Here is an 18,633-nt window from a genome sequence, read left to right on the forward strand (position 1 = left end):
ACACAAATAAAGCATATCTCAAGATACTGAAAAAATTGATATTTAATAGCTAAAAAATAATGTTTAATAGCTAAAATAGCTTAACTTTCAGGAAGTCAAACAAAATGTCTGCAGATGTTTCTGAGCAGAACCCAAATATAATTTGCTATCTTAGTAAATAATGCCTCAGGCTGCATCGACACTGCAGAAAAAATCCAGTCTGACACTACATTAATTGTCATGGCTCACTGATATAGTATTTAGGGAACTGTAGTTTTGTGGGGCACCAGAATTCTCAGACAAAGGAGGCTAAATGTCTCACAAAACTACTGTTCCCAGAATTCAATAGTATTCAGCCATGGCAGTTAAACTGGTGCCAACCTAGTTTATTTCTGCTGTGAGGATGCAGCCAGAGTTCTTTTGATCGAAAATTTCTGAAAACATCTTCTTTAACATTAAAATATCAATACAAATTGTATCTGACATTTGATCTATTCAGCCTCTCTTTTCTTTTTCCTTTTTTCTCCCCATCTTGAGATGTGTCTCCTTCCTCCCCACTCCCACCTTTATGTACTTTTTAATTTCTACTTGCTCATTCATTTTAAGGACATTTCTTCCCCTACAATCAGTTGATTCCTTGTCCCCCCCCCCCCCCCCCAGCATATCTGAACTGGTATATCATTTGTCAGTTCTGATTTTTGTTAAGGCAGGGGGGCTTTAGTTACTGATTTGATTTCTTCTTTGCAATTAAAGCTATTCCCTATTATTTTTTAGTTAGACTTTCATGACGTAATTGCGAAGTTGCTCTCATAAAGTTAGTCCCAATGGTTAGTCCTATCTCAAATAGGCCTCAAGCAGATGGGGCAAAAGAATCAGCCAGAGGCCGCTCCTAACTCAATGGCTGTGGGACTGCAGCAACTGCACATACCTAGTCCTGAACCGGCTTCCACCACAGTCCAGAACCAGCATTTTCCCCCACTCATTTTTGGCCCAGCTCTTCTGAGTTGGGTTTGGCTCAGTGCAGCTTCCGGTCACATTTGGAGCATGTGTCATGTAAATGCCACATCCCCAACACGGCACGAGGGTGGTCCTTTTGGCCTATCTGTTTCAGGTTATAGAGCCACTGAAACAAGAGAAACTTGATAAGTCAATAGTTATGTAAGTCCATTAATTGAGTGGTTCTACTCTAGTTGGAACTAGCAATTCAATGTATGATATAAACTTATTTTTTTAAAAAAACTGCAGTTACTCCATGAACGTTATGGCTGCATGAGAAGAAATTATTTACACTGGTAGATGTCACTTTTTCAAAGAAGGCACTAAGAAAAAGTCTTCAAATCAAAGAGAAGGAGGAAGAAGTTGCATAAAGAAGCTGGGTCTTTGCAGTAATGGGTAGAGTAGAGACCACAGGAGGCTTGCGGGGGAGAAGGATAATCTGCTCCAGATATCTAGAATTTCCCTTTTTTCAGATAATAGTAGTGACACCGCACTGTTAAGCCCTCATGCAGTATCAGCTTAAGGTCCTAAGCTTTTGTAAGTGACACTGATTGTTTGGCAAAATAGCAATTATTTACTGTGAACTTCACTGCACACTTCCTTCTTTATATTCATCTATATGTATGTGGTGGTACATAGAAGAATTTATTTGGCATGTTTCACCCAATTCAGAGAAGTATCATTATATGAGTTTGATGCTGTCATGCTATTTTGAAAAGTAAGAAATGATAATGAGAGGGGTGTGCATGCTACTGAGCTCAGATTTTAATACCTTCTCTCCCACCCTCCTACTCCTCTGTCACAAACATACACACTTTCTTTCTGATATCCATTTGTTGACAGTACATATTTTCATTTCTTTTTGGGGGTTTTAATATGTTCTTTTATTTAAAAAAAAACTAAAGTAGTTGGGAGGTCTATCTGTTGGGCTAATGATTTTTATCATTATAGGGATAGAATTATGGGTGGAACCAATGGGAAACTTATGCCAAGCACACATAGAGATGGACACACACACACACGGGGGGGGGGGGGGGGAACCTGTCATTTCCAAACTCATGAGGACTATAAATAGCAAACTGACAGCAAACTGGCTTTTGTAAGATGCAATGGAAGACCACAGGATTGACTGACAGGCTTCCTGAGTGTCATTTAGTGATTCCTTCATGAGACCATTTCAAGGCAGCTTCATGGCACAGTTTGACACTCTAGAACAGGTCGTTTTGGTTTAAAAGCTGTAAAGTGATTAAAACTGATGGTGGAGGAAAACCCCTGAGACAAAATTCTTGGCAGTTTTCTACTTCATGTAGAGTTGCTTCAGGTCACAGAGGTCCTGTAAATAGCCCAGTAATGACTGGTTCCTCAGCAGGCATAAGCATGTGGTTTGAGTTTGCAAAATGATTCAGAAGCATGCTGTGAGATAGCTACTGATAACAAGCAGATGTGAAGTGCTTTTCAAGGGAGAGAGAGGAGGCAAGAAGGGGAGCTGCAGTAAACATTTGTTAACTCTGATTTTAGTAGGCATGATATAATTCCCATTGTAAATGCTTTTGGCACTGGTGTAACATTTAGGGATATAGAGAATATATTCAAGGGAAAAATTGTAAATGATTTTGACATTAGTGTATGCTTTAGATATAGATACAATATACTCAAGGGGAACTGTAGTACCTCTTTCCTGCAAACCCACGAGTTCAGAAATTGTATATGGGTTCAGGGTACTTTATCAAGGTGCTTATCTCAAAAACACACAGAAAGCCATTTTTCATTGATATCATAAACCAGATCATGCAAATTTCATGTTATTTGTGGTATAAATGTTGGAGTGTTTTAATAATATGCCTGCACGCTGAATTTTAAATTTTGAAAGACTGAAACTTCACCCATGATTGATATTCACATTTTATTTAAATGTGTTACATAATTTTATTCACAGGAAGGTTTCCAAACATGGTCTAATCCTGGGCTGCATCTGCACTGCAGAAATAATGCAGTTTGACACCACTTTAACTTCCATGGCTGAATGCTATGGAATCCTGAGATTTATGGTTTGGTGTGGCTCAAACATTCTCTGACAGAAAAGGTTAAATATCTCACAAAACTAAAAATCCTAGTCTTACATAGCATTAAGTGATGACATTTAAAGTGGTGTCAAAGTGCATTTTTTTCCTGTAGTGCAGATGGAGCCAAGGATTAGACCATGTTTGGAAACTTGCCTCATGAAGCAAACATCTCTAGCATTATTGGTTGGAGGCTATACATTGCATTGACACTACACTGAAGTCCTTCAGTATGTTGGCTTACATGATGTAAAACCAATATGTTGCTTCACATGATATAATCTCTCAGTGCACTATACAGGTGGGCACCTCATAGTAGTTTGGAATCATGCTGTACATCGGAATGAGAATCATGAGGTCCACCATATGCAACAGCCTTAGCCATCACAAACAATGTTGGGAGTTGTCCAATAACATCCAGAGGTCAGCACAATCCTAGCTATTCATGGACAGTGATTTAAAAAATGGAGTATAGAGATGGGTAGACTTTAGATTTTGTTTGCTCATTTTTCACCCCAGAACACATGAGATCCATGCTCTGGAAACAAAATAGGTAGTGCTTCATCATGGTCTCTGTGCATCACACACATGAATCTTGCACCTGTGCAGAGCCATCTACAGAATGTTCCAGAGCTGAGTAGTTTTTGACAGGAACCCACCCCCTTTTAGCATGAACACAAACAGTGCCAAGAACTACTCCCTCTCAGTTCTTTTCATCCATCATTGTGTTCACCTCTTGGATAACTTCCAGTTTTCAGTAGTTTTTCCTGTTGGTCTTTCTTGTTTCCCCTCCCCCTTGTCCTCTTCCCTCAGTGTTTTTACTTATACAAAAGAAAAATAAGGGTTAAAAAGTAGTAATTGTTAGTTTGACTTTTCACCTCCCCCCCCCCCCCCAGCTTTAGTTGGTGGCCGTTTACTCCATTGTGCATGGCCTTGAGAGCTCTTCTCAAAAACTGTCTCCTGTGGCAGTAAGATTGCCAGCTCCCAAGGGCCTTTTCCAGTGCTTGTTTTGCCTGGGTGAGGCCGTTAAGTTAATTCTTGTTCAATTTATAAAGGGTTTACAACCCAAGGACTATGAAGTAGACTTTTGCACTTTTATCTTTGGCTCCTCCTTTATCTTTGGAAATAGTCTCTAAGGGTTGCAGATGTTGCCACTCAGAATTGGCTTTGACATTGCTTTGACATTGATTTGCAAGAAATGCCCCCTCTCTGAGATTTTGTTGGTCCAAGCATGCTTAGCTTTTGTCAGCTTTGGACACCAGATCTGCTTTTTTGACACCACTCCCTGACACTCAAGGGGGCCAAGATTTGGCCCTCCTTCTCTGACCCTAGGAAGATCCATTTCTATATATACAAGCCATGCTCTCCCTTTTACCAAATCTTCTGCACCTTGTTAAATAATCCTGGTCCAAACCTTTCTCTGTTCCTCCAACAGTGAGGCATGTTGAGAACGTTTACAAGGTCCAACAGGAAGGGACCTCCTTCCTCTACACTCACCCAAGACCAGACTCTATTACAGTAGAGGCCTTCCAGTACAAGTATCATGGCCAGCCAAGATCAGCTCTCGGAGGATGAGGAGGAGGATGAGCCTCCTCCAGAGCAAGGGCTGATTGAGGCAACGCCAGGTGCTGTTCCTGCCCTGCCAGGTCCCAGCTGTGATCCTCCAGCCCCAGAGGAGGAGGTTCAACCAGGTCCTAGTGCCAAAGAGAGGCTTCCTTCGGTACCACAGCCTAGTGGTGAGTCTGGAGACGAAGCTTGCCTGCAGGTGCCTTCTTTCAAAGAGAGAAGAGCCGAGAGTTCTTGCAGACGCAGATCACAGAGGATTGCCGAGAGGCAATTAGCCAACCAGCCTCAGGTGACACGAGGGAGAGTTTCCCTTACTTAAGTGGGAGACAGACTAATGCTGGTTGCTAGAGTTTATTGTATGATCTCTCGGCGTGATTGCTGCTAGCACTAGCTCCTAGTATCTGGATTCTTTGTTACCTTGACCTTGGACCGGACTTCGTTATCTCTTGGCTGTTTGACCTTGGACTGTTTGACCAACGTTGTTTCTCGGTATCCTGACTTCGGCTTGACTCTCGGAACGTTTGGACTTCTGGAATTCTGAACTCAGCTTGTTTTCTCGGACTGCTCTCAGACTGATTCCTTGCAAGGTCTGCTTTACTTTCACTTCCACTGTGCTAAGGCTCTGTTATCGGCTACTGTCAAGTGTCTGCTGGCAGCATTCCCAGACAACAAGTTTATCCAGAAATCCCATCCCCCACCCAACCACCAGACAGGGAAGGCTTCTTTCTTGACCTATTTGGCAGGAGGTTTTATTCTTCTGCAGTGTTGCCAATGTGGGTAGCCAGCTACTAGGCATGTATAGTCAGCTACCAACAATTTATTTGGGAGAAGATGCTCTCTTTCATCTCATACTTACATGATGACCAGAGAAATGTTGTCGTTCTTCCAACAGGAGGCACATAGATTGGCTGCTCAGCAGATCAGGGCTGTTTGTCATGGGTCTGATTGTGCTGCAACATCAATCAGCTTGCTATGCTATGAATGGTTATGGTTGACTGGTCTAATTGAGAAAACAGAAAGGAGAATTAAAGACCTTCCTTTTTATGAGGAGGAGTTCTCCAATGCTAAAACTGATGAGGCCATGGGTACCCTTTTCAAGATGTGTATTGCAGCCAAGATGGGTTTCAGACACTCTACCTGTCCTTCCCACCAACACAATCCCTACTGGAAGAAATCCTTCTCTGCCTTCTATATATCAAGGTCTCCTCCTCACCAGTCTCCTTCATTCCAATCAGCAGTGCCCCACTCACTGTTTAGCATGTAGTCTCAGTACTAGTTCCCTTGGGCCACTAAGAAATCTCTGTCAGTCATCAAACATTGCCTTTCACTGCTCCTTCCTCCCATTCTTTTGGCCTATGTCTTTGCACCAACATCTCTGCAGTCATGACCCTTCTTCCCTAGTCAGTCCTCTCACCAAGTGGCTTCAAATTGCCAGGAATTGTGTGTACTCACCATCAAGTTTACCTGCCCACCTCCATCCAGCATCTTCCTTGCCTTAGCCCTTTGATAGGAGGTCAGGGCACTACTACAAAAAGATGCCATTGAGCATTTCCCTTATTGTGCACATCCAACAGGATTTTTCCTCCTGGTATTTTACCACAGTGAAGAGGCTCGCTGAGGACCATCATAGAGGTGTCAATCATTAAATCCCACCCAAGAAATTTCAAATGGTCATGCTATCTGCCATTCTCCAGTCTGTAGGACATAGATGGTTCATTAGAGAATTTTTTAAAGTCTCCAGGCATTCATACCAATTTTACAACCTGAAACCAATATTCACAGCTTAGTAATAAAGAGTGTGTTGCTTCATGACTTGGCTGCATTATTCTATCGTCTAAACATTCTACAAAATTAGATTTTTTTTCTCTCTCCAGAGATTGCTTCTCAAATCAGGCCCCTCTCAGCAGCCAGACAATCCACATGTGAGTTGGGGAGGGAAGGAATACCTGTACTGTCTCCTGCCACCAACAGACTGAGACTGGAAAAGTTACTTTCTTTAACTACACCTTCCAGAACATACCACCACCTAGTATGGCCCTGGCAAGGCATTTCTTCTGCAGTACCACCTTAATCATGCACTTAGTTGAGTGATCATTGATCACTTGTGCAGATATGACATCCAGCTAAACAGGTGGAGCAGTGGAGTAGTGTTTTATTATGTCATGCCTGCTTAAATCAATAAGTTTTATGGGACAATAATTAATCTCTGGCGGGATACAAACCGCCGCTTTGCGGCGTTCCCCCGCCAGTGCCATTTGCTCCGCGCGGGAGCTGCAGCAGCCAAACCGCACGGCTCCCGCGCGGAGCAAAAAAGAAGCTCCATTTCAGAGCTTCTTTCCGCGGCGCACTGATGACGTCACGAAGCGCCAAGAGCCCATTCGTGACGTCATTAGCACCGGGACACGTCTGGACGCTATGCGTCCAGTACGTAAAGATGGCGGCGCCCATGTGGAAGGGGCGCTGCCATCTTGTACATATTGTATACGTACTAGGGTTAGGGGGGTGCGGAAGCACCGCCCCTTCCTAACCCTAGTACGTATACAATACGTACTATATGGCGGTTTGTATCCCGCCTCTGTCTTCCTTTGTAAAATGGTTACACTCTAGCAGCTAGTTTAAAACAGCCTTTTCAGGACCAAAAAACCATCAGCGAGGCCCCAAAAATCCCTAAATAAATAAATATGGGGAAATTCCCTCTTGGGGATATTGGAGGGGGTATTTTTAGTACCAAAAATAGCCTTGGTGTCTGTATATGTTCCATAGGCCACATGTTTTCCACCTGTTGTATGGATAGAAATTTAGAAATAATGGCCTGAATAGTGTTGGTTAACCCAAAATAAAGTAGAACCATTGAATCAATAGTGAGTCAACATATGGATAAGTTCAATTTATTCAATGGGTCTGCTGTGCTTCGAACAAGCAACATAATTCAGATCAATGATTATGACTTACATAACAATCCAACACGTCTCACTATATTAGAGAAGATTGTGACCAGGTAACCTCTGTGCCCACTCAGTATGCTATCCAGGTTTAACCACCACCACCCCATGCTCTTCACTGGACATGGTGATGGACAGCCTTTCAAACAGAAATACCTTCAGACAGAAACACCAGTTTTTTTCTGCCTGTCCAAATGATTTCCCTGTCTTTTTTCTTCTTTTATCTTGCTGTGACTCTCTAGGGCCCTTAAATAAAATGTGGAAGAAAACAGGATGTTAAACCTTCTTTTTAGAAGAGAAGAACATTTTTAAAAAGACTAAATTAATTATGATGGAATAGATGTAAATAGAGATAAGCCCCTTCTACTGCTCATAAAGATGAAATCTAACACAAACAGGATGAAAATACTATGTATGAAATAAAAGTCTGCTTTATGCTTTTTAAAAGAGAAGTACAAATGCACTGGTGCTTAGTGTTAACAGCCCTGACTCAGAAGATTAGATTCTTATGCAGTTTCTAGGTAGATAATGACATTACTCAGAGAAAAATGGCAGACTAGTTGACATATTTACTTTTCAGATTGGCATAAAACAGATTTAATTTATTTTTTCAAGACAGAAAGAATTTTAGCTTGAACATTCAGTATGTCTGTCTCTGAATGTGAGGTAATTAATTCTAGAAACCACAGGGAATTTATGAGCCATAAAAGGCAACAGTTCTGACAAGTTTACCATCTGATCTGTCAAAAGAACAGTTGAGAAATAAGTTTGTTAAAGAATAGTTACAAATTAAATGTCAGAGGATCATGCATGAAGAATATGTAATACTCAAGTTTTGCCTTTCCCATGGTGGTTTTTGATGTACCATTTCTGACAATGATCAGAACGTTTCAACATTTCTTTAAGTTGCTATTTCTTGTCCTGAATGTGTCTAATATGCAATATCCTCTGAGAGGATAGTTCCAAACAGCAACACATGTTTGTGTTTTTGTTACTAAGGAACACGGTTAACACTGTTAATGTTCAAAAACTGATTTTAGCTTTAAAAAGAATTCATATTTATTCAGCCAGTAAACATCTTACAGGTTGAGTTTCCCAAAGACAAAAATTCTTGGAACCACAAGTGTTTTGGATTTTGGATTTTTTAAAGAATATTTTGAATATTTGTGTGTGTGTGTGTGTGTGTGTGTGTGTGTGTGTGTGTGTGTGATGAAATATTTTGGGGATGAGACCCACATCTAAACACAAAATTCAGTTGTGTTTCATATATGCTTTATACACATAGCCTGAAGGTAATTTTGTACAAAACATTTTAAATAATTTTATGCATGAAAATTTTGTGTACCCTGAACCATCAAAAAGCCTAGGTGTTACTATCTCAGCCACCCATGTGGATAATTTTGGGTTTTGAAATATTTCAGATTTTGAAATTCTGGATAAGGGATATCTTTTAAAATATGCCATTTATTGGGACTCTCCCATTCTCTGCAAACTACTGTTCATTTTTCATCTTTAATCTTGAGGTTACAGAACACAATAGGATTGTTCCCTAAGGTTCAGGATTTAGCTATTTCAATTAATAGACATGCATGGGAACATATAAAGTCTGCATGTTGTGATATGTCCAGAGCCAAATTTACTTTTGGATTCTCAAGTGACAGATGTACTCCAGGATGCATCTTGCAGAATAGAAACTGAACAACTGTCACCTGTGCTTTAGTGACCTCTACTGGTATTCAAACTTTTTGCCCTTGGGACCCCAACTCTTTACATCTACATGTGGATGTTCTGCCTTCCCTACTTAACATACTATATGACTAAAAATATTTTGTTTATTTAGTGTGCATATTTTCATTTGCACATTCATGAATATTTGTATTTTAACATTTTATAATGAAATAAGATTGTTCAAATTAGAACAGTTTTACATGAGTAAATTTAATATTTAATCCAATGCATGTGTAAATTTTACATATAAAAAAGTTTAGGAAGAGGGATCAGAATAATTCTCGTGCCCCCCATGAGGGTCCCACCCCACTGTTTGAGAACCACTGACCTATACCAATGATCAAAGATTGGAAATTAAAATTTGATGGAATCAGAATACATGGATTCTGAAGAAACTTTATGTAGATGTGGTTTAAAATTAAATATACTCTTAAGTTTTGTTTTTAAAACTACAGTTGTAAAATATAAGAGAACAGTGATAGGGAATGGGAACGTGATTCCATTCCATTCATTCAGGGGCTGTACAGACTGGCAAAAAGGGCTGGAGTTGGGGTAGAGTCGGGATGTGGCAACTGCACCCCCCAACTTCACCCCCAAGCCACCATCACAGCACACACCCAATCACATGGCAGGCAGCAGTGCAGCACTCAGGTGGTATAGCAACTACATGACGCATGCCAAAAGGAGTGCCAAAAAGTGCAGCTGCGGTGGCAAGTGCAGCTTTTTTCCATTCCTAAAAGGAGTGGCATTTTGCCACTTCTTTTTTTGGGGAGGATGCCAAATCGGGGTCACTGTGTGTGGTTACTGTGGTCCCAATCTGGCAAGCAAAGGGACAGCGCAGATCCTCTCCTTTGGAGTGGTCTGTTTTGCCCCTCGATCAGTCTGTTCTACCTGAAAATCTAAATTGAATGTAAGTCTGTGTCTTCTACTGACCAGCAAAGGCTCCACTGTTTAAAGTATAGGTATGCTATTTGATATTCTTTTGTTGTCTGTTTTATTGAATCACTCCCTGTATTGCTATGTATTTTATATGCATTATCCTACTAGAGAGGCCCCCTCCATCTTTCCCTTCTCCTTCTGTGTCGTGTCTTTTAGATTGTAAGCCCGAGGGCAGGGAACCGTCCAATTAAAAAGATTGTATGTACAGCGCTGTGTAAATTTACAGCGCTTTATAAATAAAGCTTAATATGCAGACTGGCACACCTCTGTTAAAATGCAAATTTTGTAGCTTATAGTAAACTTGGCTATATGAAAGAGATTTCTGCCTTCTGTATCCAGTGAAAAAATCCAAATTGGTTAAGTCTTAATTGGTTATGAGGTGAATATTACATAGCCAATTATTTGTCATTATTTAAGAAAATAGTAGAGTGATGGGCTTCTGCGCCCTAAGAATCTGATTGTATGGAGCTTTTTGGTGGAAAAATATTTAACACCATTAAGGTGAGTTCAGCTAGTAGAAGAAAATAACAGCCACAGACAGGTTTTTGAAGTAATAATCTTAAACTGCCTGTTGAGTCATTAGTGTCCAGCAAGGAGATATTCTAACAGTTTGATAATGATGTTTCATCTTAGTTGTTGGTGTTTTCTTATATTGCGCCTTTCTTCCCACATAGAAAATCAAAGCAGCTTAGTAATATGGTGGTAGCACCAAGATCCATCTACCGAATTTTCTGGCGTATAAGACCCCCAACTTTTCCAGTTAAAATATAGAGTTTGGGATATACTCGCCGTATAAGACTACCCCTCTTCCAATGCACACCAAATAAAAATTTAAAAAACCATCAGATTTGATTTCAATATTGTAATTTTAATGTGAAGTCGAAGGCTTTCATGGCCGGCATCCATAGTTGTTTGTGGGTTTTTCGGGCTATGTGGCCATGTTCTAGCAGAGTTTCTTGCTGACGTTTCGCCAGCATGTGTGGCTGGCATCTTCCAGGCAAACATTCTCTGAAGATGCCAGCCACAGATGCTGGCAAAACATCAGAAAGAAACTCTACTAGAACATAGCCCCCCAAAAAACCAGAAAAAACTATGGTAATTTTAATTCAAATGCTTATGACATGCAGGTATTTAGCAGGAAAACTTGTTTTATACAAAGCCTGCTTGGATTGGTCAGCTCTCCCTGCCTGCCCAGCCTTCCCTGTCTCCAAGATTTTCTTCTACCATACTTGTACAGTGCCACCCTTGCTGCTTTCATATGGTCACCACAGACGGAGGGTATGCGGCCGCAACTGTTTTTCAGCTTCTGCCACAATATGCGGCGACCGCAGATTCTCCAATCCGGCTCAAAACCTTCAGCCCTATCAGACAACACCCGGCGTATAAGACAACCCCCGACTTTTGAGAAAATTTTCTTGGGTTAAAAAGTAGTCTTATCCGCCAGAAAATACAGTACTCACAGAACTGATTGTTGTACAGTGGTACAGATAAGAATAATGAAATCATAGTACAGCGCGCCCGCGCCATACGCGGGCACACTTTATGCGGCTTGAGCATACGTGCTCAAGCCGCAGGGCACGCGCGGGGCGGCACGTCCCATTCAATTGCATGGGCGCATGCGCCCGTTGCACCCTGCGTGCCGCCACACCACCGTGCACGAGCCCCATTGTTTATAATGGGGCTTGAGCATAGGCGGAATTCGCCTTACGCGGAGGGATCTGGAATGGATCCCCACATAAGGCGAGGGCCCACTGTACACCATCTACAGAAATATCTAGTTCAAGCCCTGGCATCTCTCGCTTAAGAAGTCAAGGTAAACAAAGATGCTAGAGAGTTGTTGCCAGTTGCAATAGACAGTACTGGACTAGCTAGACAAATAATTTGATCACATCTTTCCCAAATTCCTATGTAATTGATACAGCATGCTACTGCCCAGCTCTTTAAAAGTATAAAAATGAAAGAACCATTTAAAGGAGAAATGCCACGGGTAATCTTGTGCTGTTTACTTCATTTTCTCTTTTAAAAATCTTCTGTAACTCAATATCACTCAGGAGATCTGAAAAGCATTATTTGTACATTCTGTATTGGCAATGTATGGAAAGGGAACTCCTGGGTAAATGTCTGCATGTATGCAGACAGCAACATTGCATGCTTGGGATGAGAAGAAATGTATTTGGTTAGCATTTTAATACAATGTGTATAACTCACATTTGTCTCACTAATGTGTGAACTAGAATGCAATCCTTCAGTTTTTGCAATTTTCATTTTGCGATACATTTCATTAATAAAAAAGGCCAAAAAAATTGTGTACACAAATGCATACATTAAGGAAAACTGTACCTATAAATGGAAAGACTTTTGTATGTATTTCTTCTAATGTTTACATTTTAGCAGAAAAAACAAAATGTATCCATTAGGAGAAATACATACAAAACTCTGTTTATTGGCAGAAATGCATACAAAAATGCATATGGATTTTCATGAAGCATTTTAACCAAAATATTAGCAAACTGATGTGAAGACAAGGATGGAAAAAACTGTGCTTCAAAAAGATATACATATTTTAGAAGGCCAAATGAACAGTACCATCCATTCTTTGTCTATGTGTAGTTGTCTGGCAGACCAACACTGCTTGCATACTCTTGGCTATTTTCATAAGAGATGGTTCTGATTACGATTCAACCAAATCAACACATTTAAATCACATAATTTTAGCAGAAGACAGCGAAGCATATGATAAAATTTAAAGTCCTCACATCAAGAGGACTTTAAAGTTAAGTACCACATTGCTAGTCATATTCTGCTTATGATCAGGGGAAAAGTCTAATTTCATTTCTTTATTATAATGTTGGCAATTAACAATTGACAAAATATATCTGAAATTCTGTTCACAGAACCATTCCAGCTTCATTGCTGCACATCTGAAGTATACCTGTCTAATTAAAATGGCTTTCCTAAATTAAATGTTGTATTAACTATATCCAATTCACTTGCATTATTTAAAAAATAGTCTTTAAAAATCATAGATGTGATTTCAAATGGACAAGGATTGCTTCTTAAAGTGGTAGGTTAAAGGTGCCACTTCCAGGAGTTCAATAGTCTTAGCACATTTCTGTGGCTTTACAATGCTCTGTAATAAATCTGTTATTTTCTTCAGATTGAGCCATAGCAGTCTGAAAGATCCTAATATTTTAACAACGTGCGGTTTAGACGTTCTTGTTTTTGTTTGTTTATTTCTCCATATTGTAGTCATGTTGTCTTCTGTCCTTTCAATTAAGAAACTTCATTTTGAGTTTAATCACAGTAGGCCATTGTTTGGTGGTTCCATATAATTAAACTACCATGGCTATTGAAATGTGTAATTAGAATTTTTAACAATTCATTCTGTAACTCTGGCTGACAATGATGAGCAAGAACAAAGCCATAAGCAAAAATGACTGGGTTATAAAAACAATTGGGAGACTATGGTCAAACTGGATAATGGGGATTCTTCCCCTCTTGATGAAAAGGTTTGTGAACATTACGTGTAATCAGAAGTATTTCCTTTGTTGAAACTCTTCCAGAGTAAGTAATGGCATCCTTTTGGGACACTTTATTATGTCAAATCCAGAAGAAAGGAATGATGAAGGGGCAGAGCACATGACCTGCTGATTTTGCAAAAGAGATTTCATCTGTATTGAGGGTTAAGACACAAATGACTTTTCAAAGCATTGCTGGGAAATTGGAATCAAAATCCTCTTAAAGCTGAGAGGCACATACAAATATCAGCTTTGTCTAAAAGTTCAAAAGTTAATTTCTTCCTTTGGGGTCACTAGCATCAGTCCCTCTGATGTCAGTAGATTCTCTGGTACAAGTAATACTCTTAATTCAACATTTGTGAGTGAGCTTGTCTTCTCCATTCAAGCCCTGAAGATTTGAGTTGGGAAAGATATTGTTTTGTGTTCGTTTTTCAGATTTTATATCTTCATGGTCTTTTCTTCAAGGTCTTCTAATATAACAGATTCACCTCATATATCTGATTTCACATGGATTAAGAGTGTATTTGAAAGCTTGCCTGAAACATAAAGTTCCAGAACTAGCTGGCAAAAAGCATTTCACAAAAAGGAATTCTTGTACCTCTCAATGGGTCCTCGTTTGGTCTGAAAGATAGCAATAGGATGCAAAGAAGAAGACCGTCTCTTAAAAATGAAAGGTCTAAGTCACTTACCTATTTTATATACCACCTTTCTCCCTCCATCTGACTCAAGGTGACTTACACTCTTAGAATTCATTAAATACTTTCTCTGTGACACTCTCTTAGATGTTCAGAAGTTTTACTCCAGAAATATTTCAGTGGAAGATTCTGGGGCACTACAGCCTTTACCTATAACCAACAGGCAGAGCTTGGGAAAATTACATTATAGATTACAACTCATAGAGTCCCACAGGTAATGGATATGCTGGCAGGGGGATTCTGAGATCTACAGTCCAAAAAGCAACTTTTCTAAACTACTCACAGATATATAGGCAGATTTCCCAACATATATTCACTTCTGCAGCCTATTTATACATTCACACATACACACACTGCTCAAATTGCTTTTCTAAAGTTTCAGAAAGGGTATTGGTTTAGTGCAGTGACTGTCAAAAAGACAAATGCAGATGAATACACAAGTCCATTGTGGACATATTTTTGACCATGCTGGATCAAGCCAATTGTACAAATGAAAACAAAATGCTTTTCTGATATGATTCAGAAAGCTTTTCGTGAATTTCTCTGGTATCCATTTTCAGATCACTTCATTCTCTGGAAATAAAGCCTGGAAATGAACCAAACTGTGCTTGTTTTATTTGCTTTCACTTACCAAACCCATAAAGAAGAGATCAGACAATTGCTTTGATATCATATAGTCTTAAAGCTTGTCATATCTGGAGCAAATTAGACATTTACATAATCATTTACATTGATTATAGGTGCCCAGTCACTCCATGTAACAATACATTCACTACATATCTCTGCAATACTTAATCACTGTTCCGAATTCCCCGAATTCTGATATTCCCTGAATACCACCATAACATAATGTGTGTAGATCGGTGTTCAGTATGCATGGTGACAACCATATGGGGTTGTCACTAGGCATACTGTGCAAATGTACAGTGTGCAAAAGCAAATCATGGAGGCTGTGTACTTTCATGCTCTACTCTGTATGCTACTGCATCCGCAATGGCCCCATGTGCACAACTTCACTTACGCCACCATCAGCTGGATATGACTGTTGCACATTTTGTCCAAACACATCACTGTACCTGTGCAGAGCTGTTTACACCTGCATATTAATAACAGGATAATGGCTTGAACCACATACTATTTAACTATTTTCATTCAGGAGTTGATTCAGTGGGTCTCTTATAGCTGGGACTAACAATGGGCTTGAGACTAATACATCGTACTGGCTGAGAACAAACTAAGGAGTTTATCACACAGGAGAAAACCCATGAAAATCGTGCAGTTGACATTAAAATATGCTTAAAATGACATTAACGCAAGTGTCATTATCCCATGAAGAACCAGGGAATAACCAGACAAGAAACAGCAAAAGGTCATTCATGGGAAAATTCCATGAATGAGTTACTGCTGTTTCTTTCCTGGTTATTCACGGGATCAGGGCACTTTAATCACTTTTTGTCTCAACGTCGTGTGAAAACCATTCATGTAATTGCACGAAATTGCAGTTTAATCACATGTTATTCACAGGATAATAGCGCTTTGCATGTGACGTCGTGTGAAAACCATTCGCACAATTGTGAGTTAATCACAGGTTAGTCACCATTTATACCTCCAGTTTCCCCCGTGTGATAAACCCCGTGTGATAAAGAAAGTAGAATTCTCCCAACACCCTTTCCTTTGCAATCATAGCAATAATTGCTTTTCAGAAAAAGTAGACCCAAATCTAAAGTTAATTCAGTGAAGATGATCATATTCCTCCTAACTATTTTTGCCCTAGAATTATACATCATTGTACCAGCTATGAAGTTTGGGGCTTTGCCTTTGATAACAGATGGCATCTAGTTAAAGGAAATCCTTAGAATGGGATGGAAATCACATCATTCTTCAGATATTGTCAGTCCTAGACAGCATGATCAGTGATGAAGAATGCTGGAAGCTGCAGTCCAAAAACATTACAAACCCATCCCACCCCACTTCAAAGTGTAAATCCAATGGGATATGGCAAGACAACACATATGACAGTTAATTTATTAAATGGGCCTACTCAAATTATAACTAACAGTAGTATTTAGGCATAAGTCGTTTCTCAACTTTGTTTTATGTTAGTGATGGGTTTTATGCTTTTACCCAAAATTCAGTGGGCCCATGGTGTCCACTGGATTTGGTTTAAGATCCCCCCCATGGATACCAAAATCCATGGATGCTCAAATACCATTAAATAAATAAACTGGCACAGTATAATGGTGTGCCTTTATAAATGGTGTGCCCTTATATAAACTGGCCAAACCAAAATTTGCTTTTTGAAATTTATATTCTTTTTGAATATCTTCAAATCGTGAATGGTTGAATCCATGGATAAATAATCCATGGATATGGAGGGATGACTGTAGTGAAACAAGTCTCATCAAAACACCAGATCTCTCTTAACATCATGAAAAATATACAGCTCATATCTTTAAAGTAATGATATATATAGATTAACTTTCTCTTTTCTCTTTACCAAAAAGAGGGAGGGAAGAATGGTTGTTCACTTTTCAGTAGTAAAACTGTTTGTCTGTAGTTGGGGGGGGATCTACAGATGGAGACCCCCCACATGAGAACAAAGTCCTCAGTCACTGGAATGTAATACTAGAAAAACAAATACTACAAAGGCTAGTAACAGGAGGATGTCTTTCTAGCTTGTTTTTTTGTGTCCATCTTGGCTGCCGGAGAAAGGGGGTCCCCAAAACATGTGTACCAGCTGGATCCCTTTGTACTGAGCTCCAGTCTGTTTAGCCAGATGTCTTCCCAACAGTGACAAAGGAAAAACAGAGCTTTTATTATAATAAGCCAGGAAACAGAAAAGTGTGTCAAGTGAAAGGAGGCCTATTGTGTCCCATCTGATTTTCATTGAATGTTGTTTAAGTCAGCAATGAGAAATGTGCAACATCCGAAAGTGACCCTGGCTCTCTGGTATGCTCAACCAGTGTCAAAAGTCTGGGAGCAGCTCAACATTAAAGCCATGTGCTCAGATTGCATAACAGAGTGCGCAAACCATGAAACAATAACAACAAATGAAAATCTGATGCAGACCAACCTCAGTTCTGCATGACTTAACATATGACCTCTTCAGTGAAAAATGTATGGAGTACTAATCTTACAAAGTTTTAATGCATTACTTACTAATGCGCTGTCAGAAATTTCAAGTATAATATGATTAATTGTGTTCTGCTTTCATCATAACAAAAATAATCATAGAATGAAGGCCTACACCAGTTGTGAATGTTTAAATTCCTACATTTTAATAGGATGTGCAGACAATAAAGAAAATCCATGACAGGAATATGTCATTTTCATAGGCATAATAACCTTGGGGGTATTTGCATCCGTGATAAAAGTAAATATAATTACTTTGTGCCACGCTGCAATTTAATTAGTGATATTTGGACATAATTCTAGACCACAGTCTCTCTTTAAACTCATTTCTTTCCTTCTCCCGTGCAGCTGCTAGGACATTATAAGGCCCTGCATCCCCTTTAGGTTAACCACAGTTTAGTGTGCTCTCAAAAGCTAAACACCTGCAACTATGTCTGGCCACATTTTCTCTGGGTTCAGATATAGCAAGAAATCAGTTTAGTCAGCCATCAATAAATAGACTTAACCAAAAAGAAAAAGGGAATTGAAGACTTTTGCACTAATCCTCCGTCATACCAGCTTTACATGTAGATGCAACCAATGTTTTTCAAAGAGTTCTATCAGACAGACTGTTCTATTCTGAATATTATGGGCTATTTCAGTCTTTAAGATTAATGCACATTGGGATGAATTAGGCAAGTGAGACACAATCTCTGCAACCTTCTGAACACTTTCAGAATAAGATCTGTGATCATGATGAAACACCAAGCGATAAGAAGAGGGTGCATTCAGAGGAAAATACTTTGAACAGTACGGCTTCTGTAGAAACATATTCATCGTATTTTCTTTGTATGTGCAATCTTGCCTTAAAGATCAAGCACAGGAGAAGCCAATTTTCCTTATTTGCAGCCTAACCTGGTTCTCTGAAGCAGTGGTTCTGAAATGGTGAGGTGGGACCCTCTGGGCAGGGAACTTGTTCAAGGGGAGATATGAGATTTGGAGGCTGTGATCCCATCTCCTCCTCCTCTTCTGCCCCTTCTTCCCAAACTTTTTATGTGTACAATTTACATATGCGTTGAGTTAAATATTGAATTTATTT

Source organism: Sceloporus occidentalis, unplaced genomic scaffold (assembly GCF_023333645.1).
Source record: "Sceloporus occidentalis isolate IW3139 unplaced genomic scaffold, rSceOcc1.0.p SCAF_3, whole genome shotgun sequence".
NCBI lineage: Eukaryota > Metazoa > Chordata > Lepidosauria > Squamata > Phrynosomatidae > Sceloporus > Sceloporus occidentalis.